The sequence below is a fragment of the Gymnogyps californianus genome, chromosome 16 (assembly GCF_018139145.2).
Source record: "Gymnogyps californianus isolate 813 chromosome 16, ASM1813914v2, whole genome shotgun sequence".
Taxonomy (NCBI): domain Eukaryota; kingdom Metazoa; phylum Chordata; class Aves; order Accipitriformes; family Cathartidae; genus Gymnogyps; species Gymnogyps californianus.
The window spans coordinates 8,954,127-8,980,733 of NC_059486.1; the positions used below are offsets into that span (position 1 = coordinate 8,954,127).

Genomic DNA, 26,607 nt, shown 5'->3' on the forward strand with positions numbered 1-26,607 from the left:
TAACTTTGCCCTTTCTTTTTAAAGCATAAAACCTATTGTCAGTCTAGACCTTAATGTATGTCAGTAGATGATTTTGAAGTGAGGCCATTTCATTGATTAGAAACACCTTCTTGTCTAGGAAGTTTAGGTGGCTTATGGGGTTTCTGTGATCCGTATGTAAAGAAGAGCTTGTGGGTCAAGGCTTCAAAGGTAGTGAAGCGCTTATAGCTGGTGATGAGTACCTTAAGGGATTCTCAAAAGCACCTGAGCATGCTGACTCACTAGTTCATTCTTGGTATTTGTGCATAAATAACCCTCAAAACTGGGCCTGAGGGACACAGAGGATGGCTGTCGCCTCAATTGTCTCATCCTGGTGACCTAGTCTTAACGTCTTTCCCAGTAAAGCTTCTCATGGCTGAACGTAAGGCTGGATATATTAATGCACTTGACACATTCATCCAGTGAATAACCCTCAACTACTTTTCAGGGATGTAAGTCTGCAATTACTGTGTCTAGGATTCTAAAAAATAAATCATGATCTCCATTGTTTCTCAGACTGCCTGAAAGCTATAGAAAGCTATATTATGGGGGGAGAGCTTGGGAACTATTAGAGAATACCTGGAAAAGAAGGGGGGAAAATGATGTAACTGATTCTGGCCTGGCAGTTATTTAACTATGAGTCTGACTTGTGGTATGGGAAGGGAATTGAGGAGGTTCCTGGCCAGCCCAAGGGAACAAGATCAGGTTAAAAATCTTTGCATTGGAAACAAAACGTAGGAGTGGGAGGAAGGATTAATGTGCAAATGGCAGCTGACTCCAGAACTGAGTACAATAGCAAAGGTTTGCTTTCTTCTTTCCCATTTTTATGGTACTACAGCAGGGCTTGGTTCTGCTGGTAGTTAAGCTCTTTGCATCTTCTCCTTCAAGGAACTGAAGCATGTGAATATTTCTGCAGAAGTCATGAGGAAATCATGCACGTTTGTGGTGCAGGTAGGCTCCCCGGCTGCCTGGCAGGGCAGATGGCTCTATCAGCAGCTTCTTGGCTCTTCTTTTTTGGGCCATGGAATTTTGTTTGATTTGAAGTGAGTGAGGGCTGTCTGATGCAGTGGATACTGGTCTAGTAACGGACTTTTTTTGAACTTTTGAAGCTGTGAGGTTCTCAAAAACAGAAGGGTTTTAAGAAATGCAGATTTACATGGGAAGTAAAGGTCTTCAGGGATTTAAAATAAGAGAAGAGCAGTGCTAGTGGTACCCTATGGCCCTCTAGCTCCAAAGTGTGCCTGTATTAAGATGGATGATGAGGAGCGCTAATTAAGTTGGTGAGGGACAAGTGTGCTTGTGCTTACTGCATGGTTTGAGCAAGGCAGTGCTGTTGAGCTTGGTTTCTCCTGCCTTGTGCATAACACCCTGAAAATCAGGTGCAAAGTGCCTTTGCCTCCTTTCCTGCAAGCCTTCCTTGCCTACTGCATCGTCTTGAGATTGGTACTCAGGGATATCATCTTGCCTCTGTGTGTATATTTTCAATGTGAAAACTAACTTTTATTGGAAACAAGAGTCTTATTTAAAATCAGAAAGAGAGCAAAGAATTTTTATCCTTTCATGAAGTTGATCCAAACCTTCAAAGTGTTTTGGTAATAGTGTTTATGGCTAAAAGATTGATTATTTAATTCTGTGTTAGAGTATACTTTTTAGTATGAAGTAATGGCTCATTACAAACCAGCTCAGGAATGCTTTTGAGTTTTTTAGGAATTTTTTAAAGCTGGATGAGGAGGGAAGAGTGTGAGGCACTAAGTTCAGCATTTCAAAACATCTGGATCTGCTCTATGGTTTATTTTTTAATGTGTTTTCCATGGGTCTAGTTAAACAACCACATGGCTTGATGGCAAAATGAATGCAAGTGTAGCGTTTGGAAGGGGACCCTGGATAAAAGTTTGGCTTGCTAACTAGAGTCAAGTGACATGCTCTTGTTTCTGGTTAGGCCGTATGGATTCACAGAAAGAGCCCATCTTGGCTGCTGCTGTTCCTTCTCTCTGCCAAAAGCTGCTAAACATAAAGCAGGCAAAGGAAGTACTAAATTACAGAACACCTAATCTTTAGTCCTTTGTTTAATCTCAAATGAGTCTCCCAGATCTCATAAACTAGAAATGAGGACAACGCAGAAGGCCAACCGCAAGATGGTCTAGGACCTGCACTTGAGCAAAGGGTCTCCTGTGGCTGCAGGGGCAGCAGCAGAGAGGGATAATTCTGATAATGCCTTTTTAGGTTGTGCTATTACAGTGCTGTTGAGAGAGTTGTTCTTTTGATGGGCTGCCAATACGCCAGCAAGGTGTAGCAAGAACTGGTCCCTATTTACCTCCTATTAATTTTGAGCAGACTGAGACTTTTTTGTTAGTAGAAAAATAGATATTGTTATATTGCTATGAAATTCATAAGGACCTCATTGCTGATAGACACTGGCAGAGGTAACGATTTAGCTTCAACTCTGCTTGCAAGTGATCTTTGACCATTGCTCTTTGCCCTTCCCTCTGGCATCCTTTTTCTCAGATCTGTTTTCCCACCTTTTCTCTCTTCCAAGCGTATGTTTTTATTCTGTTGCTGCTTTCAGCTAGCCCAAATGCTAATGAGGCCTCAGGTCTTCAATCCTGCACTTGTATTAGGAGAGTGGGGCTGACTAAAGTACAACTGGGGGCAGCTCTTGAGGATTGTGGGGTCCATCGCCACCAGAGTTTTATAGCCTTCCCTAAAATCCCTGTCATTCATTGCCATTCTGTCTTAACAGTGACATGCAGTGGCAGCACGATGCAACAGAGGCAGCTGCAGACATCATACAAACTTGTTACTATATCACTTTTTTCTGCTGACATGTGAACACCTTAGAGGATCTCGGTGCATCTTGTGTCCCTGCATTAGCCATCTGTGAGGGTTTTGTTGACTGTCTCAAGCCCACAGAGTCGGGCACAGGCCAATGCAGGCTGAGGGTGGAGAGGCACGTAGGCGAAAGATAGTATCCTTTACAAAACAAGGTTTGTTTTCCAGCATATAAGACTAAATATTCTTGTCGTACTGGTGGCTTTGTGATAAGGAATTACTCACTTTGTTCTTGTTTTGTATGATAGTGTTCTCTTAATTATCTCCTGCATTTTATGCATGTGCGCACACATGCAAAACTACTGCAAATATTTCTGTTGAGATCCTGCCAGCTAAAAAGTGTTAGTTGCTGCTGGGTACAACTTAGGTTTCTTTGTACCTGGGAATGATCTGTAGAGGTCATTCTGCAGAACCTGTATTTCCCAAGAAAGACTGAAAATTGTGTTGAATTGATCTTTAGAGAATTGACCCCTTGCAAAACATTTGCAGGAAGGGTTGGATGGCAGCGTTTGTACAGACAGCAAAGGTAAAAGATGGATTCCTCAGGAAGGAGAGGAGGGAGCCCCAAAGGAACAAAATGAAGGATGTTGCGGGAGGGGTAGGCTGCAGAAGGGTAGAGAAAGTAAGGTGTTGATACTTCAGGATACTTCTTTTGGGGTATCTTCTGTGCTTCAGGGATACAGCTATTCTACAGGCATGGAAAATAAGGGATGTTAGTGTGTAGATGTGAAAAGGATGCTGGAGATGGAGCCAAGGATAGTGCTATTTGCTTTCAGTGACTTGTACAGATTCCTGAGCTGAGGAGAGGAAGGGTTAACCACTGTGTGTATTAAGGCTACAAAAAGCTTTTCAACTGGGAACATAAATTACTGAAGCTGCTATTCACAAAAACACATATCAGACATAAAACAACTGCCACAGCTTTTCAGATGTCTTATTGTGCTTCATCTCATGGTGATGACTGGAGTGCTCTGGGACTACTTTTCAAAGTATTCTCCTTTGTATCTCAAGAATACACAATGGCTCAGCCTTGACATCTATCTTCATATGTAAGGAGACTGATAGGTCACTAGTGACATAGCTGCAAACATGTTATCAAACATCTTCTGATTACTTCCAAGCAAGTGTTCTTGTCCTGTGTAAGACAGAGCATTTAGATGTTCCTTTTCTGAATATCTTACTAGATTTTTATACACTGAATTATGGGAAGAACAAACATTAGACACTTTCCCCTCTGCTTTGTGATTTGCAGGGAGTCTGAGATCAATGTTTCCAGCGACCACAGGATTCCCTCATTCCCAGCAGGGTCCTACTCTGAAGTGAACATCCAAAAATCCCAATCCTAGACAGTTGCTGAGGTCCCGATCTAGAGTGATAATACTCAACTAATCAGATATTCATGCACTTCTGCCCCCTCTGTTTAGAAGCAGCCAGATGCTGCCATGGTCTTTATCAAGTTGAACTAAACAAACAAGAAATTAATGTTGCTGGACCAGGATCTTTTGTTCTCTTCCCAGTCACTGTGGGCAGGGGCTGCTAAGCCATCTAGCCAGAGTGATTATCAAATTGCCAGCCTTCTGCCTGTCTTGCATTCATGCTTGGGAAGTTGCAAAATTGTCTATACACAGTTTATAATGGATCAGTTTGATAACCCAGTTCACTGCATGGACCCACAAAACATTGGCACAGCTGTTGGGGAGACAAACTGGTATGTGGCCAGGCTGGGTTTTGAGGGGAGGAGGAATTTCTGCGTAGGGCTGTTTTCTCTCTCCTCCCTCTGCCTGCTATTAAGTAATGACCTGAGCATCAGGCCTCTGACATGGAAAAAATCTCATCTTATTCCTGTGCAATGTGATGCCCTGTGGTGCAGGCAGAATCCAGAGCATTAAGTACAGGCTCATCCTGGCTGGCAAGGAGGTTCCCCAGGTCCTGCTTGCAAGGGGGGGGACCATCTCTTAGGAAGTAACTGGGGCAGTTATGGCTACCACCAGAAGTTCATGTGACTGTAGTCCTAAATGCTCTTGGTTACACAGGTGAAATAAATGGGGACAAGGTGTCCAAACATTTTTGTGGACCCATGTGTGCCTAGAAATGTTGCTTTTCCCTATGCTGCAAGAAAACGGAAGGGGAAACAATCATGGTAGCCATACAAAGTGCTGCAGTGGTTGAACTTCCTTGTTTGGGATCTTCAGCTTGAACTGTTGAAAGAAAGAAGATGGGTTAGCCATTGGTTGGCTTCAGAGATCTTCCTGATCTTTTTTAATGAGGGAGAGGCTGCCATGATGGTTCTTCAGCCCATTCCTCTTGAAATGCTCCTCAGAGGTCTGCAGCCATGTCTGGGCTGGTGGTGGACACAGCCATGGGGAGCTATGTGGGATGAAATGCCAAGGTCAATGCTGCACATTGTAGGCAGTCCCTTTTATGCTCATGACAGGCTTCAGCAGGCACGGGTGTCTAAAATGCTTCTCCCCAGGCTTTTGAGGCTGGTGTGTGTGTATGCAAAGCTGCTGACAGCGTCAAGCTGAGATCTGCTGGAAACTGGGATCTGGGAAACCTTGTGCCAAGAGGAAAAATATCTTAGAGTGACTTTAATTTTTAGCACTCAGCTAAATAGCTCATACTCCCCCTCATGCCTCTGAGCTGAAAAAAAACCCAGTCTCCCTCGGAAAGTGAAGCTAAAACGCAGGGCAGGGCTCCTGTTTGCGTTGTGGTGGAGGCATTCAGTCTGCTTCATTATTTAGTATCAACAGACGAAAATTGTTGGCTCCACCTCTGTGCATTTATCTGTTCCGTGGCAGGTTGTATTTGCTCTTGTTGTCTGGGAGGGCTGACAAAGACACGGGGTCTGGAGCAAGGCAGCTCTGGGGGCCCTGCCTGAGCCTGGTTGTGGCATGGGGATGGCTCCATGGGTGCCCAGATGGGTCAGAGCCGAGACCTGCAGTGCTGGGCTGGGGGGGCATAGAGTTAAGCAGGGGAAAGCTCGTGTGTAAATATTTTCTTTCCCAAACCAGGAACTCTGCAAGAAGCAGGTCCCAGAGCACATCCAGCCCTTCCCAGCACCAGCCCTTGCAGCTCTGAGGCTGGTTGGGTCCAGTGATGCCCACTTGGGCTTGTACTAACATTAAATATAAGCAGTATGGTTTTGCCAGCCTCATCGTTCAGGCTAGCCCTGTTTCTCAACAGCTCAGCAGCAAACTGTCCTTTTCCCCTCCCCTTTTTTTCTTTCTTACAATAAGCTAAATGAATATCCAGGGTTAACCACAGCTAAGTGACCATGAGAGGCTCAGAGTTTAATCCTAGGGCCCTGGTGCTTTCTAGCACTAGCCCTGCTGTGACTCTGTAGCAATCTCTTCTAGCTCTGCAGTTTTCCAGTTTTTCAAAATTGCCTTACCCATGTCCAGACCCGGGATCTAAGCCCCAGCTAGTGGTGGGTACCTGCACCCCAATGGATCAGAAGATGTGTATTTTCCCCTGTATCAGCTCCCTCAGTAAACTTCTGTGGGTCTGGAAGAACCAGAAACAAATCTCCCTCTTCCACCATGTTTCCCAAATTTCTGTTTGTCTCAGAAGTGAAGTATGAGCTGTGCTGACACAGATACACATCCAATATTTTGAGTCCATGAATGCCGCAGTGAACTACCAGTGTTCCTAACCCCAAAACTTAGATACACATGAACCTAGTCTGAAGCATGGACAGATGACCTCTCTCTGCACTGAAAAATAAGCCCTTTCACTTTCATGTATTAATTCCTGTCTTATGTGCTGATATGGCTCAGCCATAAACTTAACTCTTGCTGACACATGTACACAAAGGGCAGTTTGAAATCTGTGTTCATTCATAATCCTGGAGAGATTAGCTAGTTGTTCATACTGGTAACATGTCTACTTGCACATTACTGGGAGGCAGAGCTGATTTTGGGGGTCTCTGCTCAGTAAGACCCAGTTCCAGGAGGTTTTCCATGCCCTGCAGGTGCTGGGGGTTTAATTCAGCCTCTGTTTCTCCCAATCACAGATGAAACAATCAGTCTGAAACGATGACTCAAAGCTCATGGAGTTTCCACTGTGGTGTTTGGGGAAAACCCCTTAGGGGATGTTTTTTCTCTGGGTGTTGGAGTGCTTTCACTTAAGTACAGAACCATAAGGATACCAGCCATTAATAAAGTTTTGCTCTGCCTCTTGTTTGGAGCTTGGCTAATTTTACAGCAGGCTCCAAGGAGACTGCATGTGCTGTCTGGGAGGATTTTGAAGTTGAATAAAGTTGAGATGAGGCAGCACGGTGGTTGTGTGGGATGGGGAAGGCTTTCTTGCTTCCACGGACGAGTCAGATGCTTCCTTTCTGCAGGGGGTGACTGATTCTCCATGCATGGTGAAGGATCACAGCTGTGGAGCTTTTATGGAGACTATTGAGCTAAGGATCAAGTAATTATAAAGCTAGGGAGCATTTCCACCAAGCTGAGCAATGAGTTGAGATGGCTTTTGGGACAGGCTCAGCTGGCTCAGATGAGCAGCTGGTAGTGTGAGAATGTGATGAAAATAAACAAGATATTGTGTGGAGACTCAATTAAGCAGTGGAAAGACAATTCACCCACTGCATTTGTGACAGGTGAATAAAATAAAATACCTTGAGACAGAGCTTGAGGTCAGGTTTTTTTCCGGGATGGAGAGACTAAATCAGAAGCCTACACCTTTCATGGAAGGCAATCAAGCTCTTTTTCACCAAACATTTGGATGTCAACATGAGCAGCTTGAGCCTATGTAAGATTATAGACTTTTTCATGTGTCAGTCAAAATATCCTGGGGAGAAAAATGTCACATTCTTCCTCTGTGTTACTGGCACTCATGTTTTGTAAAACATATAGCTTTTTATTTAAAATAGATCTGCTGATATAAAAACTGAACACAAAATATCAGGAAGTTGGCTGGTCTCTAAAAGGGATGCCTGCTGAGAATGTAAAATTAATTTGCTGCATGTGAAAAATGCTAGCTGTGGGGACAGATGACAGAGAAGGTGTCTGAAAGAGAATAGCATGGATATGTTTCCTCTATCTTGCCAAGAAAAATAGTCCCGTTTTGTTCACAAAAGGCTGTTTCTGGGGCTAAGTTGGTAACCTGATCTTTATTCCTTTCATACTTGTTTACTCCTTTCCTAGTCTCTCTCTTCCAGCACAACACACTTTTGCATATCTTATATAAGGACAGCAAAGGGTCCTGGTCTTTGCCAATGACAGATGCCTCGTTCACTTGGTGAATAATATTGTTGTTCTCTGTAAGATGCTCAGGGTCTTTAGGTAACATTTTGGTCCAGGTTTCCCCCCATGGTAGAGCTCTGCTGTTAGGACTTGCTTTTTAGATCCAGCTTAACAGAAGCAAAAAATAGATGCTCTTGGGGTTGAATTACTTGTTCCCCTGAGTAAATAAACTAAAGCATCAACATTTTTCCACATGTGTAAGAAAATTGCATCAGATGTCCTAAACATACCAGGCCCAAGAGCGTAGCAGAAACAGAATTGGCTGTTTCTCTCAGCTGCTGACTGTGACCTCCATCACATCTTCCTTGTTTCTCTGGCACCCAACTGCATTTACATCAGAGGAAGAACTCTGTTAGTAACAGCAGACTCAGAGGTGCAAGCTTGCTTTCAGGACATGGTTTGACTGTTGGCTATGTGATGTCGGGTGTAAGAAGATAAAGCCATGACTGTATCTCTGTGGTGCTCAGCTGAATTTCACTTCTGGGTTAAAGGCCCTGATTCTTCTGGTGTGCACTAGATTTGCACTTACACGGAAAATGTGGAGAGATATGGGTGCTTAATTGCCAATTTAAGACAAGACTGAATAAGGAAAAGTGCATCTGTATTTTTGTTTTCAAAAGAAGATTTGAGGTACACGCTTCAACCTACCTCCATGATTAACACCTGTGGGGTCCAGCCTGGAGGAGAGGAACCAGAAGATCCAAACTGTAGTTTCAGGGTCCTTAAGGCTTCTTGGTTGAACTGAACATTGCTTCAAATTGATTGTTAAATCAGGGAGTGTGGGTGTAGCTCATTCCATTATAATCCCCACAAATTGCTTTGTAATCGAAAGCTTTTGTTCCAGTGTCAAGTGGTTAAGCACCAAGTAAGAAGATCTATTTTACAAGACCAGACAAGATCTGACAGACAGCGGAAACTTAACTTTCAACAAATATAACAATCAACATGAGAGAACCAAAAGGTCCTCATTAAGCACTGCTGTTTTTAATTAATTGGTCCTTCAGATTTACTTCTTTAAAGCTGCTAACAGCCTTAAGCCTTTCCTAGATTAATTACAAAAGACGAGCAAATCACAATAATTAGTTTAGCCTCAGGCTCTTGCTAGGCCTCTGACCTACGTGTGTAGGTTTGCTCCATGCAGCGTAGACAGGGGGAAGCAATTTGCCTTCTTGTCTTGTTTCTGAATCAGAATTTCTGGCAGGAAGTGGTTTTTTATTTTCTTCAGTTGTTGAAAAGTGTAATTTTCCTTCCCCTAATATATTCTTGTCACTTAGTTTAAAATGATCCCTCTGCTGTAACGACTCCCACTTGGGCTGGAAACCCTCCTTCACCAACAACAGCTCAGTCAGTGATGATGACTTTCAAGGCTTGTAATTCTTGGCTTATGGGGCCTACAGACTCAGGGAAGTATCATTAAAAATGAATCATGCTGCTCCCCTGGGGATGTGCTTGCTTCCTGGGATGCACGTTAATGTGAATCCATCACCCCTCCCTTGCCGCAGAGGGCCGGTAAGTCAACAGTGCAATGTAAGAATGAATCTCAAAGAGGAACACATGTATGTACCTATTCATAAAGAGAGAGAGTTTCTGTATGTGCCTGTAAGGCAGACCCGCCGTTGCACTGAGAAGCTGGTGCTCTTTTGGTCTTTTCCTGTCTGACCCGTTCTTTCATCTGTAACTTGATGCAGACTTTTTGGGCCATCTCCATTCCCTTCGTTCATGAGACAAATCCTTCCATTTCAACAGTCATCCCCTCGATTTCAATGAGCGTGTTGACAGTGTAGTGGGAAAGCGTGCTTATCTTTGCCTGGAAACTGTGTGCCTCAGTTTCCCTACCTGTAAAATGGGCACACTACCATCCCTTGGAGATTAGCTACATGTCTTGACTTACTCGTTCTGTAAATTGCTTTGAGATCCTAGGCTGATGGGAAGATAAGGGAAAATTATTGCTGTTTGTGCTCTTGATTAGATAATCATCTGCTTAATTTCCTGTGAGTTCAATGAGACTTATCAAGGCACCTAAGAATTATGCTAAACTGTGGTTTAAGAAGTGACATCATCACTGTGCTGTACTGGCTGACAAAATCAAGTGTAACCATGGATAACCACTAAAAAATGTTGCTCTGAGATATCTGCTGTGCCCCTCCATGGGGCTTTTCCCGGGGTGAAGCTAAGTGGGAGGTCCTGGGGCAAGCTGCCTGCTCCCTGGGACTGCTGCCTGCTCCCCATGCCCTGCAGGCAAGAGGCTCCCATTGCTCCAGAACTTTTTAGCCCTGAAGCAGGGTGCAGTCCCGCTGCCAAGAGAGGAGAAGCCACTGCAAAGATACTTTCTAAGCACAGTAGTGCTGTGTTAGCACAATGTACTGCTGTATATTTTCCTCCTGAAAACCAAAGGACGTTAAATTCTTCATTGGAGCTTTTGGGTTCCCTCTTCCCACCTACCTGCCCTCTGTCTCACTGCTGCTGGGTGCAGGTTTAAAAGGTGTATTTTTATTTATTTTTATTTTTAATGCTCTTAGGATGTCTTCCTTCTGGCCGGAACAGATGCAGTTGAACTCCTGTGTGCTGAACTGCTGGGCATTGCTTTATTGTTATCTGGAAGCTGTAGAGTGGCATCAGCTCACTGCTGTGCCCCAGCTAATAAATCTCTACTATTTCTTGCTAAAAAATTCCCATCCGATCTGGCAAAAGTGGTAGAAACCAATTATTTTTTTCACCTTAAATAGGGAGTAGCTACATTGGGGTCAATCCTCACTTGGCTTTGCTCACCTCTAGGACAGTTGGTATTATCAATGTCACAGCAGTAGCTGGACATCAGGAGGGAGTCAGGCAACCCAGGCTCGCTGCTTCCTGCTCCCTCTGGGTCCATGAGGAAAATCCTGGCCAACACAGCTGATCCACTTCCCTTTTATTGCTCCGACAAAAAGAAAAGGATCCTTATCTCTCTAAACTAGAAGTGTAATGGGAAGCAAACAGGGGCCTTCCTCTTCCTTCTACTTATCATTTCTTTGTCCCTCTAAATTTGTCTCTGTCCCTGGACCTTAACCTCCCACTCCAAGGGCAGGGCAGGCTGATAAGCTGTCTCTGAAACCACTGGTATTGAAGCAATTATTCAGCAGCTGCAGCCCTTTGCAGCTGAGCAGAGATTACCATCTCTGTCCCTGGGAAAACTGTCTTCATGCCTCCTTAATGTATCCGGCCCGCAGACCTTATTTATGGCACCTTCTGGCTGAATTACCAAAGTGATGCAGCCCTGGGGTCTTTACTGCTCTTTCTTTGGACTCTGTCCTCAAAACCAAGGTAACTTTTTTTTTTCCTTCCCTGTCTACAACTAACTGCTTATGCTTAATCCTACTCATGGGATAGCAACACTCCCACTCGCTTCAGAGAGCTGGTCCTGCGTATTTGCTGTCCGAGAAGATGTGCAGTGTGACACAGGCAGACTAGTACTGCCAATAGCTGCCCTGCTATGTGTATGCTAATATTGCCTTAGTTAATAGCTCAGATTCATAGCTAATTTGAATGCAGCTGGGGAAATAATGTCTGCAATATTTCTATGGATTTTTAAAATGATCTGCCTGTAGTTTCTAGGCACAAATTGTTGCAGAAAGGAGATTTTATACTTCAAGTTTTGCAGACTTAGGCCAGAAGTGCAATTGGTCCCCAAGACAGGGAGTGCAACCTCAAATATTTGTATTTACCCTCGATTCAGACTTGAAGAAATCTATAAGAATCATGAAATTGTAACCAATTTTAAGCACTGAAGTCAGGGAAGTTTTGATGCACTGTCCAGAAGTTAAAAGCAGAAATGAGGGTCATCTTTTTGGGTATTTTTTTCAGTATGTATTTACTGGTACTGTCCTAATAGCTGCCACCGTGGATACACTCAGACAAGAAATAAGAGAACTCACAATAGCTCTTTTCACTTCTTCTATGAATTGATGCTCAGTTATCCAGCATGTGAAATGGGTGCAGTAATACAGCAACCTGCTGCACTCTCCAGCTCTCCCTGCTGTGACTACATGGCTTTAAGAAACTCTTCCCTCTCTACGCGTCATCGTGTTTGTTTTATGCTGCAATTTCATTATCAAGCTGTTGGGATGGGAAGGAGGCGATGAGAAGCGTGAGGAGGCTGCACATGCAGAAAAAGGCAAGACAAAAATCACTTCTCCAAAACTTTGTAGGCAAGAGTTTCCTCTGCTTGAGGAAAGAAAAGCCCTGTAGGATTATCAAACATTTCAGCAGAGAGATTAAAAAAATAAACAAAATCAGCAGAGTGTCAAAAAGCCCCCCAAAACTATTAAAACCAAAGCCCCTAACGGTAACCATGGCAGCGCTGCTGGCAAGATACAACTGACACAGGAAAAGTGTTTTTGCAATTCTTTTTCCAAAAAAGCAGCAGTTGAAAGACCTTAAATCAGCAATCGAGCTTCTGCTTTCCTTTACACCTGGCATGCCCTAGACCTGCGCCACTTTCGGTGCTGCTCCTCCAGACACGTGTGCATGGGAGCCTGGAGGGGCTTGTGCTCGGGTGGGAGGGATGGGAAGATCAGATCTTTTTACTGAGTTATGGATTTAGCAATAAACAATAATGATTTCCCCTTTATATAAGCAACAGTAGGGGAAACAAAACAAAACCTTTGCCTCATTTCCTGTTGTGTTTTGAGGTTTCTTACCAACACTGAAAACCACAGTTCATTACGGGAAGTTTTAGTGGTCTGTATCTGTCAGTGTTTTAAATCAGTATTTGGCACCAGCAAATGAGACACTTTTCCCTTGAAGTAGGAGGGGAATTTCACTCTTATGTGTGTGTTGTTTGAGAAATTGTGTAGTCACATTTCTTGTCAAGTTTCTCGTTTATAAGCATGGTGAAAAGCTACTCTAACAAAACCAAGAATGTTTTGAACAGTTTTCCTTTAAGTTTGGTCAATAACACTTCACCATTAACCTGCCCGCTTGCCAGGGGCTTGGGAGCGTGGCAGTTGCTGGTCTGTTGTCAGCTTGGTTTTATATCACAGCCTCTTTGTAGACACATTAGTTTTCATCAATGCACTTGTTCTGGAGAGAGTTATGAGCTTGAGATGCTGACAAATTTTTATGAAGTTAGTAGGCTTATGTTTTATACCATCTAGGATGTTGGAATGGCGTTGTGTGAGGTGCTGTACAAATCTATGGGTAACGGTGCCTCCTCAAGATGCACTGTAAACTGGAGGAGCTAGCAGGTAAATGAAATAACTTCTTCAGAATTAATGGGAAGTGGCAATCAAGCAGAAGCTCCTGCTTACCTTCAGTTTGCTCTCTGCGTGCATGGTATTGCAGTGCCCATGTGCTGGAGAAGAAGAGTTGGGAGGCTGTGCTTAGGAGTGTATGGGCTGGAGGAAACGCCACCTTTCCCACTGGGGTGGCAAGCCTGAACCAAGCCCTGTCTTTTTCGCTACCTCATTTGTGACTCAGAAGAACCCTGTTAGTCTTTCCTCCCCAGCTACCAGTCTTCAAAAGCCGTAGGACTGGTGGTATTAATCTGATTTTTGTGGAGTACCCAGAGATGCTTGGATGAGAATAAGCACAAGAAAGGCAGCGATGCTACAGGGTTCCCCGAACGGCTGCATCCCTCGTCGGCTGTGTGTTCCTCTCTGGGCAGTCAGACTTCGAGCAAAGCCAAGCCTCTCTCCCAGGCTGCTATGAGAGGTTTGCCCTGTGAGGAAACCTGTTTGTATGGTATTATCCGTAAGAACTGGCCTGTTCCCAACTTATTGCACACGGGCTAGCAAAAGTCGACCAGCAGCACCAGTTTGGACCAACCCTGCTGGATCTGGGAGGACCTACATCCCTCTGGTGGGTTGTTGGCCACGCCAGCAGAGGACTGCTGGAAAGACTGTCCCTTTTTATTAACTTGCATGTGGGTCACACAGATGTGGAGGTCTCCATTGGTTACTCACTTACTTGGATTTCCTACATTACAAGGTTTCTCAGCGCAGTCAGCCAAATCCAGCAGTGAGGTTGACAGCTGCACGGCTGCTGTCTTGGTAGAAATCACAGAAACAGTTGGTGGCAGCCCTGCTTAGTGCCACTCGATCCAACAGACTGGTGCCCACTTTAAAACAGAAAATAGATTAATTCATTCTATCTTTATTTTTTGCATAGGGACAGCAGGACTAAGCCAACAAGTACAAATCAGATCTGTCCTCCAGCCTGAGGTGAACAGAAATGTGGGTGCTGCTGTAATACAATCTGAGTAAACTCATGTTTTGGAGAAAAAAATACTCCACTCTTCATTACATCTGCATGTAACATTTAAGTGTTTAAGCAGAAGCGGTTATTATGGCAGCTTTAGCCTGCCTGGACCTCTTTATTTCCAGACAATACATTCTAATTTGCCTGCCACAAAGGGAGGTATAGGAATTTCCCAGAGTTGCAACTAATTTTCTTGCAGGAACAAGCAGCACACTGCTAACGATGCCTGCTTCGCCACCGAGACTCTGGCAGCTGCGATGCTCAGCACCTCCCATGGCTTTTCACGTGGCTGATACTCCAGCCTTCAATACGCAATTGGCAGTTCCAAAGTTACGCCGTCTGGCTTGTCACCTCAAGCACAGTGTCAGAAAAAGCGCTCTCTGGGTCAAAGCCTCCAGAAATACAGAGCTGGGTGTTGTTTAAAGATGATGGAAGTGAGTGTTATCTCCCTTTCTCTTTGGAGGAGCCGGTGGAGCAGGCTATGGAGCGAGATGGCTTTGCTGCTGTCCCTGCCTCTCTATGGAGACTGCGCGAGCCCCCGAGGAATGCACTCTGGCGCTGCGGGCCTGGGCTGCGGGTTAAGTGTTTTAAAATAAGGGAGGCATAAAACAAATGGGCTGAGTGTTTCCATGTACCACCAAGATTCATTTAATTTGGTAACATAGAGAGGACTGCACTTTGGCACCCTCCCCACCTGCACCAGCCACTTGCAGAAGGGATTAGCAGGGGATTTAATTAATAAGCATGGTGATTTTCTTTCCTTTTTTCCTTTTCTTTTTTTTTTTTTTTCTCTTTAGCACAGCATGTCCTACCTGGGCATTGCCCTATGTGGCATTCAGGTTAATACCCCTTTACCTGGGCACAAGGAAAACCACACTGAGCCCTATGTAACCATGGCATGTAAAGGTGTGAATACATGGTTCAACAACCCTATTTCACCTCCTAAAATGGATGTGGCCAGTATATATATCTGAGGAAGCAACAGGCTTTAGAAAGGAGGAGGGAAAGGTCACACTTTCAACCTCGTGCTGCCTGTGATACTTTTCTTTGATCCCTTTGCTTTAAAAGAGAATAATGCAAAATCATTAAGTCTAATGCCCCTTGAAGATGCAATGAGCTAACGAGCCCTGCAAGTTTTTCAGTTGAAACTTGTAACGTCCTTGGGTTTTGTGCCAGATAACATGTTGCTATGCCGCACGCTGCCAAGGAATCCGAGTACTCTGAGTGCAGGGACGCTAAAGATGCCACACAGAAGGCTCTGCATGCTTGCTGTGTTTTTCCATAGCAACAAATACGCTTGATTACAGCACATTCATATGCTCTATATAATGAGTATCCCATAGGAAATTTATCACTGTGCATCCTGCATCATAATTAGAAATCAGACCCGGGCAACTGAAATGAATTCCCCAGGCATAGGATGTCGGACGCGTTCTGCATGGAGAGGGTGGTGGCGAGCAGGAGAGGGGAGGGCGAACGGGCAGCTCCACTGAGCGTCCTGGTCCAACACTTGTTGCTGAACTTTACAGCTAATTCAGAAATATTTGTGCTGTCCCTCCTGGCTCTGTGTGTGTGTGTGTATGAGTGAGGAGAGGTGGTTTTGAGGTTTTTCTTTTCTCTTTAAAAAAAAAACAACAAACCAAACCCAAACATTTTTCTAGCCTAATTTCTCTTCTGCTCCCCTCTGGCGGGGAGAAATTGAAACCAGTAGCATTTAGACTTCAGTTTCGTAGGCAAAGCATGTTCTCCTGAGGGGTTTCTGTTGTGGCTTGGTCCAATTGTTACTGATGTATTACGATATTCAGATGTATTCAGACAAATTCAGCGGCGCTCTAATGAAAAACTAAAATACACAGGCATACTTTCAACCAGGCAAATTTAATAAAGAATTTTATTCACCTGACAAATTAATCAATTTTCACTAAAAAAGGCAACATTTGACCTCAAGGCTAGGAGTTCACTGCATGTGCAATGTATACATCTTTCCACGTTCAAAAGACTTGGGTTTTGTGGCTAGTGCTGAGTTCAAAATGAAATGTTACTGGCAGGTCAAAAGCTGTTTTCTAGCACAGCAATTGTGTTAGGTATTCATATGGTTCAGTCAGTGATGACAGCTATTAAGGTATCTACTTATATTTGCCATCAGCACCGCATTAAGGTTTTTTTCTTATATGACGAGATCGGTTCAGATTCAAATAATGAAATTATCTTTCTTCTCCATTAACCTGTGTCACTTCAATTTATGAATAAATGCTGCCCTTGACTATAGTCTGATCTGAGTCTACAGGTTTTCACTATACCTCCAAGGACAGAATTTTGTCACTGTTGGTAAGCAGAACCTCAAAGGGGAGGCACAAATACACGCAATATCTATGCCATACATATATAGCTGTTTAATATTTATTATGCCTTTCTAGTTAAATCAACTGGCTTGGTACCAAAAGGTAATTTTCTGAGGCTTTGGTGAGCTCACTGTCAGAAGCGAGTTGGGAACTGTGCAGAGGAGAGATTTTCCACACGGAGATTTATTATGTTACATCACCTGCTATTGCAGGGGGATGTGGGAGTGAATCAGGTGCCCAAACGTAGGTGTCTTATGACATTTTTAGATGCCCTAGAGCATATGAGACATGGCCATACAGTTGGCATCTAGGACATAGGAGACCCGTGCCCACTTGCAGCAGGCGCAGTTGGATGTCAAAGTGGCAATAGATGCTTGTCAGGTACTCGAACTTTTCCCCTGTATATAGAAATAACTATATTTATTCAATAAATGGGCTAATTTAATTTCCCGGAGATTGAGCTGACTTTAGGTATGGTAATTTATATTTCAGTGAAATTATTTAGGATGTGTTCACAAAAGTTCACGAGGCTTCTAGTTCTTCCTTTCTGTACTAAAAAAAATGAAGGCAAACTGCATGCTGCCAAATTGAACTGCATTATGCTCATGTAATGACTCTAAGTGATGCTGTTATAGAATTGTGGAAGTATAATGTTTCAGACCATTACTATCAAACAACGCACGGCGTGTGTGTGTGTGTGTACACGTGAAGCAATTGCTGAGACTTGCTTCACCTCAATTTTGTTATCCCCTCCCCCCCCCCCCCCCCCCCCGACACAAACTAGGTTTGGCTTTGGGGCATGCAAAGGGCAGCCTGCACCTAACCTTTGCAATGACATAAAGACTGCTGCGGCCACTTTATTATTTCGTGGGTGCTTCAGTGTGCGCAGAGCTCACTTGCAGTTGTTGTCATTAGCGAGCCTGGAGGATTCAGGGCTGGAGATCAGGGAGGAAAACTTGGCCTTATCGTTGCTCTCATTGCAGTTATCATCTTGGGAATGACTGATTCACGTGGCTGTGTAAGGTAAAAGGAAGCAATGCCAGGTTTCTGGGACTGATGTTGCAAACGCTCTGGTAAGTTAGCAGTGTCTTTCATTTGCTATCAACTGGGTCTTTTAACCTGGACTCACCTTGCTGATAAACCAGTCCTATCACCAGAAGCACATCACTTTGTTCCCATATTCTCCACTTTAGAACAAGCAAAAATGAAGTAAGCCTCTTTTCTCTTCTCCTTTCCAGGCCTGAATGCCAACATTTGTGCCAGTCCCACAGCTCTGCAGCATTAATGAAATCGTTGGATGATGCTCTATGAGTTGAAGTGGCCAAAATGCTCTGTTGCAACCTTCAGATTAAGTGCTGCTCATCAAACCCCGGAGGTAAGACAGCTGGGCAAACAGCCTGGCAGCCAGCCTAAACGCCCAGGGGACACTTGCTGGGCACCAAATGACATTTGTGCTCTGCATCCAAATGTGCCGGCTGCAAAAGGCCCTGTTCCGCAGCGCCTGCCCCTGAGGAAGTCTTATTCAGTCTTGTGAGGGGATGCTACAGCAGTTCCCGTGCCGTTTGATCCTGCTGTTTCCCTGCTTTCTCCCCAAAGTGGCCAGAGTTTTCATCAGGAGGAGACATTGCAGAAGGTGCTAATGTCTTGTTTGGCACAGGGTGGAAAAGCATGATTTTTAGACTTTTCTTGTTTCTCCCTGCTTACAGATTCTCAGGGTCAAGGTACAGGTTAGTAAATGGCTGTCATGTGGAGGGGAAGAGTAATTTTCACCCTGTCGTGGTTTAACCTCAGCCAGCAGCTAAGCACCACGCAGCCGCTCAGCCCTCGCCCCTCCCAGTGGGATGGGGAGGAGGATAGGGGGAAAAAAAGTAAGACTCGTGGGTTGAGATAAGAGTAGTTTAATAACTAAAGTAAAATAAAATATAATACTAACTAATAATAAAATAACAATGATAATAAAATAACAATAATAATAATTGCAATGAAAAGGAAAATAACAAAAAAAAGAGAGAAATAAAACCCAAGAAAAGATAACTGATGTACAATGCAATTGCTCATCGCCAGCTGACCAAAGCCTGAGCAGCTATCCACCCCTCCCAGCCAACTCCCCCCAGTTTATACACCGAGCGTGATGTTCTATGGTATGGAATATCCCTTTGGCTAGTTCAGGTCAGCTGCCCTGGCCGTGCTCCCTCCCAGCTCCTTGCACACCTCCTTGCTGGCAGAGCATGGGAAACTGAAAAATCCTTAACTTAGGATAAGCGCTACTTAGCAACAGCTAAAACATCAGTGTGTTATCAACATTATTCTCACACTAAATCCAAAACACAGCACTGTACCAGCTACTAGGAAGAAAATTAACTCTATCCCAGCCGAAACCAGGACACACCCTCAGGTTTCCCATTGCGGGGGGCCAGCAGGCTCCCTGCTGCTTGACACCAAATCTTGCTGTGATTTATTGTAACTAAGAGTACACAGCTCTAAAAGTTCCTCTCTCCACAGTCCTATGAAGCAGCAAGTGAATTTTATTCATTTTCAGGGGATTTTCTTGATTACAGACAATGAAAAGGCCATTCCTCTTGGTTGGCACCCTTCCTGCTGAAGATCCGGGCAGTGACTGGGACGGGTCCCCAGGGGCATTGCCAAGTTTGTGCTGCAACGTGATCTGCTGAACTTGAAGTGACCGAGGGATTATCGTCCTAAGTGCTCCCTGGGTTAGGTTTTCCTTTGGGAGTCAGGTGTTCTTCTTCTTAATAAAGCATGGCTAAGGCAGGGTGTTAAAGTGGCATCCTGCGTTGGTTTAGGGTGACTGGATTGACAGACCGTATCCTTCAGCACTTACTGCAATGCTTATCAGGGCAGCAGAGCAGGTTTTAAAACCATCTACACATGAAACAAGTTTGGTGCAGCAAGAATAGATCAGAGCAGGAAAAGAGAGATGAGTAAGGAGGAGGGGACGGGAAATAGACTGATGTATCTTTGGAGGGAGGAAAAGGAATGTGTAAAACAGACATAGGAACAGTAGATCAAAGTAGCCCAGCGGGAAGAGGAGAAAGAGCAAACTAGTTACTGCATGAAGAAAAATATTGTGGATGAGACATGAAGGGAATGACAAGAGGAAAGGAACAGAGATTGAGTGTAAAAAAACCCCATTTTTCCTCTTAGAAAAGAATAGAAGAAGAGTAATAAAGGATAGGAGTGGGAGGTGAAAGGGAATTAGATGAAGAGGAGGAAGGCTGGAAATAAAGACATACTAAAATGGTGTCTATATGACCCCAGGGGAAGAGCAGCAGCTTGGAGATGTATCCTGAAATTCGCTTTGGGTAGCACATCACGAGGCTTAGCTCAGGCAGGAGCTTTTTTCTTTTGGGGAAGAACAAGCGTGTCTGCATTAATGTCGGGGTGCTGTTGATGCAGGTGGGGGCTGCAGAGGCGAGTGTGTGGCTGGAGCCCTGGAAGAGGGAGCTGGGTCTTGTTTAAGGTAAAGAAAAAGAGTCCAGGGAAGCACGACCAAGCTGCTGTGATTCAGTGAACCAGGCAGTGTGTGATGACATTTCCCTTAAATCCCTGCCTTGTGGTTAGTTTGCTCCGAGGGAAGCCGAAAAGCTGGCGGCTCACAGCGGAGCAGCGGCTGGCTGCACAGCACCCTGCGGGATGCACCTGGGCTGCCCGGCTGCCTGCCCTTTCGGAGACAGGGTCGTGGGAATCAGAGCAGTTGAGAGGTTGAAAATAATCCTTGGAAAATACCTTGAAGAGAAAGTAAATTAACCTACCTTTGCACTCCCCTGCCTGCACATACTTGGGCAGTTTTGGTGCCTTAGCCCTCAGGCTCCTGCTCACATAGGCGACTGGCGACCCAAATACTCCTTCAGGAGGGGACAGAAATAAATCAGTAGAGAGAAGGAGAAGAAAAAAGGAGGAGGTTGGAATGCAGGCAAGCAGGGGGAAAGATGAGTCCTGCAGTGATAGGGCAGGGTAGAGGAGCATGGACAAGAAGATGGAAGCATATTTGCATAGTGGCTTTCCCTTCGAAGGAGGTGTTTGGTCCTGTTTGGTGGCCAGGCCTGTCGAAGGCTCGGTGTGTGTTTGTGTAAAGCCCTTTTAACCCCCTCTTCATTGTGGCCCCTCCAGATCCTGTGGTTTGTTGGAGAACCCTTGGGGAGCGGGAAGCAGCGTGCGGCTCCCCAGCAGCCAGAGCCTCCCACCTGGGTGCGCGGTCCTGGCTCTCCGCTCGGGACCGGCGTAGGGAGCTCGGGGGCTGCGGCAGCCCTGCCCTTGCAATGTGCTTCAGTTACCCCAATGAGTTTCAGATCCAGCCACCCACTGCCCTCCTCCGCTCGCTGCTCAGGACAGCAAGAGGTGTAGCCAGCATCCTGCCAGCTTTCCCTAAGCAAACAACACTCGGCCCGAGAGCACTGCTGATGAAGCTTATTAAAGAGACAATCTCCCAGCATCTGTTTTCCATCTTACACCTGTTTTTCACACGCTGGCTTCATTTTTTAAGTTTGCCTGCTTATGAGCTTTGCCAAACAACAAAAAAAGTGTTACACTCTACTTGTACTGACATTTTGGTCAGAAATCCCAAAGTGTGTGAGGAAGAGAAGTAAAAGACTTGGGAAGCTGTTGCCAAGTATGAATACGTCACTCCAGCTTCGAACCATGTCTGCCACTATGCTGCCTGGAGCTGTAGCAGCTAGCAAGTTGTGTGATTTACGTTCATGTTGTGGCCTTCTTGTATTTAGCAGGGTTTGAGCTGAGGCAGACAACTCAATTGAAAAGCATTTTTTCTGCAGCCAGGACTTGCGTGTGGGGAACCGGAACCGGTTCAGTTTGAGCAAAAGCTCACCTGGACTGTGCAGTAAGGATAAGCCTGCTGAGCCTTTGCTGAGGCTTTCATACATGCTCAGTTCTAGTGGGCTCCTGCCTGGCTTTCCCTGCCTCTGGCTGCCTGCTCGGGGTGTCCAAAGCCTGGAGATGCTCTTCTTCGTGCTGCCCATCTCCTGTGGGCTCATGGGGTAGATGTGTCCCTCATTCGTTATCCTTGGTGCCCATTGCTCGGTGGACCGGCTTGCTTCCTCCCCAGTTGTAACCAGCACTGTTAGGTTTTTGGCTCTAATAATCATAATTTGAAGCTCTAATGGATATCCACACAGATAACATGCTAATTTATTAGTTCAGCTCAACTGGGCTGCAGGATGAAAAATGATTGCGGAAGACTTTTAATAAAATTCAAAGGGATTTTATAGGTCTCAAGCCACTTTTAAAATGCAAAAGAAAGCCAAGAGTATTACTTTGTTAACCCACATAATTCTATCCTGCCTAATGAGGTCTGGAGCTAATCTTCAGCGCTCTGCCCTGGGATCAGAATTATTGGAGCAGGTAAACACCGCTAAGTACCACACTGCATCTCTGAGTTTTGGTTGCATTGTCACTGTGACTTTCTGTTCCTTCCCTTTTATGAACTTTTCATAAAGCTCAGAATAGAGATGATTATGTAAAAACAAAGAGCTGGCTTCCTGTAGTGACTTGCATGCAATAGCCTCCTTTTTCCTCTCTGCTGCTAGGGTTTAGGCAGCCAAGGAAAGCACACTGTGTTGGCCTCGGGGAGTGCACAGGTCTTTCTTTTCAGATTGCTTCTCCAAAAGGCTGTAGAAAGATCAACCCATGAGGGCACACTACTTAGCTGTGAAACTCATGCTGCAAGCTCAGTTTAGGCAATGTATTTCTTTTTCATGGCAACTTCACATTTCTTACTCGTTTCTGCAGAGATATTTTGTGGGTCTTGGGAGGTAGAGGAGGGGTATATAAATAAGGAGAGAAATGGCCTGCTTAATCCAGTTCAGGAAAGAGCAAAATCTTCTAATGTAAATGTGGAAGGAATGTTTATTCTCCCCTACTTTATTTTTTTTTTTTGCTGGTAGAGACAATCAATGCAGTTTGACAGTCAGTGTCCACGCAGACAGAAAATACAGACTAAGACTACCAATTACTGTAAACTGGTAACCCCACTTCATTCAGTGGAGTTACTCATCTACACCATCTCAAAACCTGCTTCCCCTTTGAGCAGCCATAATAAACTTTGTCCCTGTCAGTAGTATTTCAGCTCAGACCTTGCCACTAAAACCAAAGCAAGCATTAAAAAAGTCAGTCTTGTTAACAGTTCCTCTAGCTGCTCATGCAGTCCCCTGCTGCCCGTATAGGTTGTGATGAAGGTTATTTTAGACTGAGTTAAAAACAAGGCAATTGAACCCCAGTTCTTAGAATGGCTTGGAGAAGCTTATCTAGGTTTCCAGAAAATTACACCATTTCACGGTAGGCTCCACTGTGCTGGTTTCACAAGGTGTACAACACTGGCTGGATGCCACGTGCCCGCCAAAGCTGCTCTATCGCTTCCCTCCTAAGCCAGACAGGGGAGAGAAAATATAACGAAAGGCTCGTGGGTTGAGATAAGGATAGGGAGATCACTCAGCAATTACCGTCACAGGCAAAACAGACTCGACTTGGGGAAAAAAATTAATTTAATTTATTACCAGTCAAATCAGACTAGAATAATCAAGAAATAAAACCAAATCTTAAAAACACCTTCCCTGCCCCTCCCCCCCCTTCTTCCTGGGCTAAACTGTACGCCCGAATTCTCTACCTCCTCCCTGCCAGTGGCACAGGGGGACGGGGTTGCAGTCAGTTCATCACATGTTGTCTCTGCCGCTCCTTCCTCCTCGGGGAGGGCTCCTCACACTCTTCCCCTGCTCCAGTGTGGGGTCCCTCCCATGGGGTGCAGTCCTCCACAGACTTCTCCAACATGAGTCCTTCCCATGGGCTGCAGTTCTTCACAGACTGCTCCAGCGTGGGTCCCTGCCACGGGGTGCAGTCCTTCAGGAACAGACTGCTCCAGCGTGGGTCCCCCGTGGGGTCACAAGCCCTGCCAGCAAACCTGCTCCAGCCTGGGCTCCTCTCTCCACGGGGCCACAGGTCCTGCCAGGACCCTGCTCCAGCGCAGGCTTCCCATGGGGCCACAGCCTGCTTTGGGCACATCCCCCTGCTCCAGCGTGGGGTCCTCCATGGGCTGCAGGTGGAGATCTGCTCCACCATGGACCTCCATGGGCTGCAGGGGGACAGCCTGCCTCACCATGGTCTTCACCACGGGCTGCAGGGGAATCTCTGCTCCGGCGCCTGGAGCACCTCCTCCCCCTCCTTCTTCACTGACCTTGGTGTCTGCAGAGTTGTTTCTCTCACATATTCTCACTCCTCTCTCTGCTGTTGTTCTTCCACAGTTCCGCCTCCCCCCCTCCAGTGAGGTCTATGCACTTCTACATCATTTTCTTTGCTTAGAATATTCTCCCCTGTGATCCGCACTGTTCAGTCCTGTACATCTCACTCCCTCTCCCAACCTGTTCCTTGTGTCTCAGTAAGTGCCACTCCTTCAAGCTGGTTTATCTTCTCCCACCTTCCTTTAATTTGAGTGTAGAATTTCTATCTCAATGCCTGAATGTGTAAACTGGGTTGTATCACTTAGGCCAGCTGAAATCTGTACTTTCCAGAAGGGTTCAATTAATTAAACAAATCCCAACCCCAAATTAATTTTGAGCTAAGTTCTAAAATGCTTGACATAAAATGGATTATTTTCTTGAGTTTTCCTATTGATGAATTCACATTTAACATTAAACTAAAATCTAAATTAGTTTTTTTTTTCCTTGCAAAATGTCAACATTTTCATTTTGAAAAATGTTGAAACAAAATGTTCTGACATTTTGGAAAATCCATCTCCTCCCATACCAATTTCCCTTCCAAAAACCTATCATTAGTTTGCTATTCATAAAAATAACCTCATCGGCAGTTTTGGGTCTGTTTCTTACAACCTGATGTAGTAGAGCTTTTCGTCTTCTCCTTTTGGTTAGACTGCTCATGGGATTACAAACCCACTTGCATTTTTTGATTGCCCCTTGAACTGAAGCCTGGGCTGGGTGCAATAGGACATGCTAAATGGGAGAAGTGGCCCCACGGCATGATAGCTCATGTCTTGCATGGGGACTGCTGTGGCTGGGGTGGCTCTTGCACTGTTGCCTTCACAGTAGTTGCTTTTGGATAACGATGTAAAAGCTTCACCTGTACCTGACTGATGGGCGCTAATAAGCCCTGACGGGCCCCATCTGGGGCTCCAGGAGCCTATTTCAGCTCAGCCTGGGGCTATCTTCCCTCCCACGTGATGCTGTAGGGTGTCTCCAGCTCTGCCATGGCCCTGCCTGGCCATGGGCCTGCTGAGATGGGCACCACCTGTGGGCTGATGGTTTGTCTCAGCCTTGACCCATCCTCATGGAGGTGCCTGATGCCCAGGGCTGGGGCTGCCCCTGCGGCTGCCCTGCCTGTTACCCCGTGGGGCAAAAGCCTTTGTTTCCCTGAGTATTGACTTGGTGCTTGAGTCCAAGAAGATGCTCCTGACCCAATAACTGAAGATCCATGGAAATGCTTTACTGGTCAGGTAAGGAAAAATTGTTATCTTTGTTTCATGGATGAAGAAAGGAAGCATATCTTTCTAGCTCTTGCTGGTTTTTAGCAGTTGCCTTCATTTTTATGACTTATTATGGTTCTCATTTTCTGTTTATACCCAAAAAGTATGTTTTCACCATGATTCTCCTAGACTCTCAGCTGAACAGCCCAGCATGGGTTGTGCTGTACCATCCTGCCCCCCTCCCTCCATCGCACGCTTCCCATGTGGGCTCCTGCCGGGCCCCTGCCTGCTGTGCTCGGAGATTGCCTGCACTGGGTCCCTCACTGCAGTGCTCAGGCATGCAGGACATGATGCAGCCAGCTTGTTTTACGTTGCACTACAAGAAGCATGTTTGCTGCCCAGCAAACCCCAGTAACACCTCTGAGGCTGCAACAACATGTCATGGACTTCTTGTTTCAGCTCCAAGTCCCCTTTTTCCCCATTGTACGTGACAAAAGAAGAGTGAGCAGCGAAAGCTGTCAAGCGCATTAGTTATGATTCGATCAGCCCTATTTATGATCTCATGATTCAAGTGTCTGGCTTGGAGAATAGTGGTGCTCATGGGCTTGTTTTGTTAACAAGCTCTTGCAGGATGGCTGCTGGAGGCAGTTGCACCGGTGAGGAGAAAGCCTTGCGGTAGCAGCGGCTGCGGCTGTCGAGGGAGCTGAGCAAGGTGACCCGCGAGGTGTCTCATTCCTGTGATTTATCTGAGACCCGGGTAGACTTTCTCCCTTGACATTGTCTCTTATAGTTTATGCTGTCTCTGCAGTCGGGGATGAAGCTGGGAGGAACACGCGCTCCTGAGGAGATTTCCTAATCTCCCCTGGTGCAAAGCCGACCCTCGTTGGCATGCGCGAGTCTAATGGGCTGCAGCACGTGGGTGGTCCGCACGTGGGGGGCGTTGAGCAAACCGCCGGACCCCAGCATGCCGTTAGTTGTGGCTCCCATAGAAGATGCATCACACACATGGTCGGTGCGTCCGTGCCCTGTTTGTATTCATTTATTGATCAAGCTTGAGGGGCAGCCATGACAATTAAATGTCACAAACCCCTGAGACCCAGGTCTGTCGGGTACGGCTGTCTTTTACACATGCCCTACAAGCAGCCGTGGCGGTTAGCCAGAGCCGGGAGTATCGCTATCTGGGGATACAAAAGGTTGACCATTATGGTCACCTGGTGTCTGGTGTCCCAAGTGTTTACCATCTCTGTCTCAAGCCAGGGACTGTTCTAATGTCTTGAGTTAACCCAGGGTTTAGTTCAGTTGCTATTAAAGCTCACGAAGATTCCCATAGGTTTTTGTTGCAACTGGACTTCCTCATTTGCCTTTCACTTTCTGAAGAAGAGATTAATCTCATGGGATTTGCAGTGGAAAACTAAGCTGTGCCAAAAAATGTAGACAGCTTTGCAAGAGCAGACATTTCAAATTGCTGGGCTGCAAACGACTTAGAGCA

General features: G+C 45.5%; 1 long non-coding RNA gene across 2 annotated transcripts in view; it reads left to right on the plus strand.

Annotated features, from left to right (window-relative positions):
- Window positions 1-22,200, plus strand: part of LOC127022942 (uncharacterized) — a 39,353-nt gene extending 17,153 nt beyond the window's left edge. For both annotated transcript variants that reach the window (XR_007767387.1, XR_007767386.1), the window contains 3 exons: window positions 17,656-17,745; window positions 17,911-18,047; window positions 20,804-22,200. This is a non-coding gene — a long non-coding RNA (uncharacterized LOC127022942). The remainder of the gene's footprint in view (window positions 1-17,655; window positions 17,746-17,910; window positions 18,048-20,803) is intronic.
- Window positions 22,201-26,607: the final 4,407 nt, after the last annotated feature.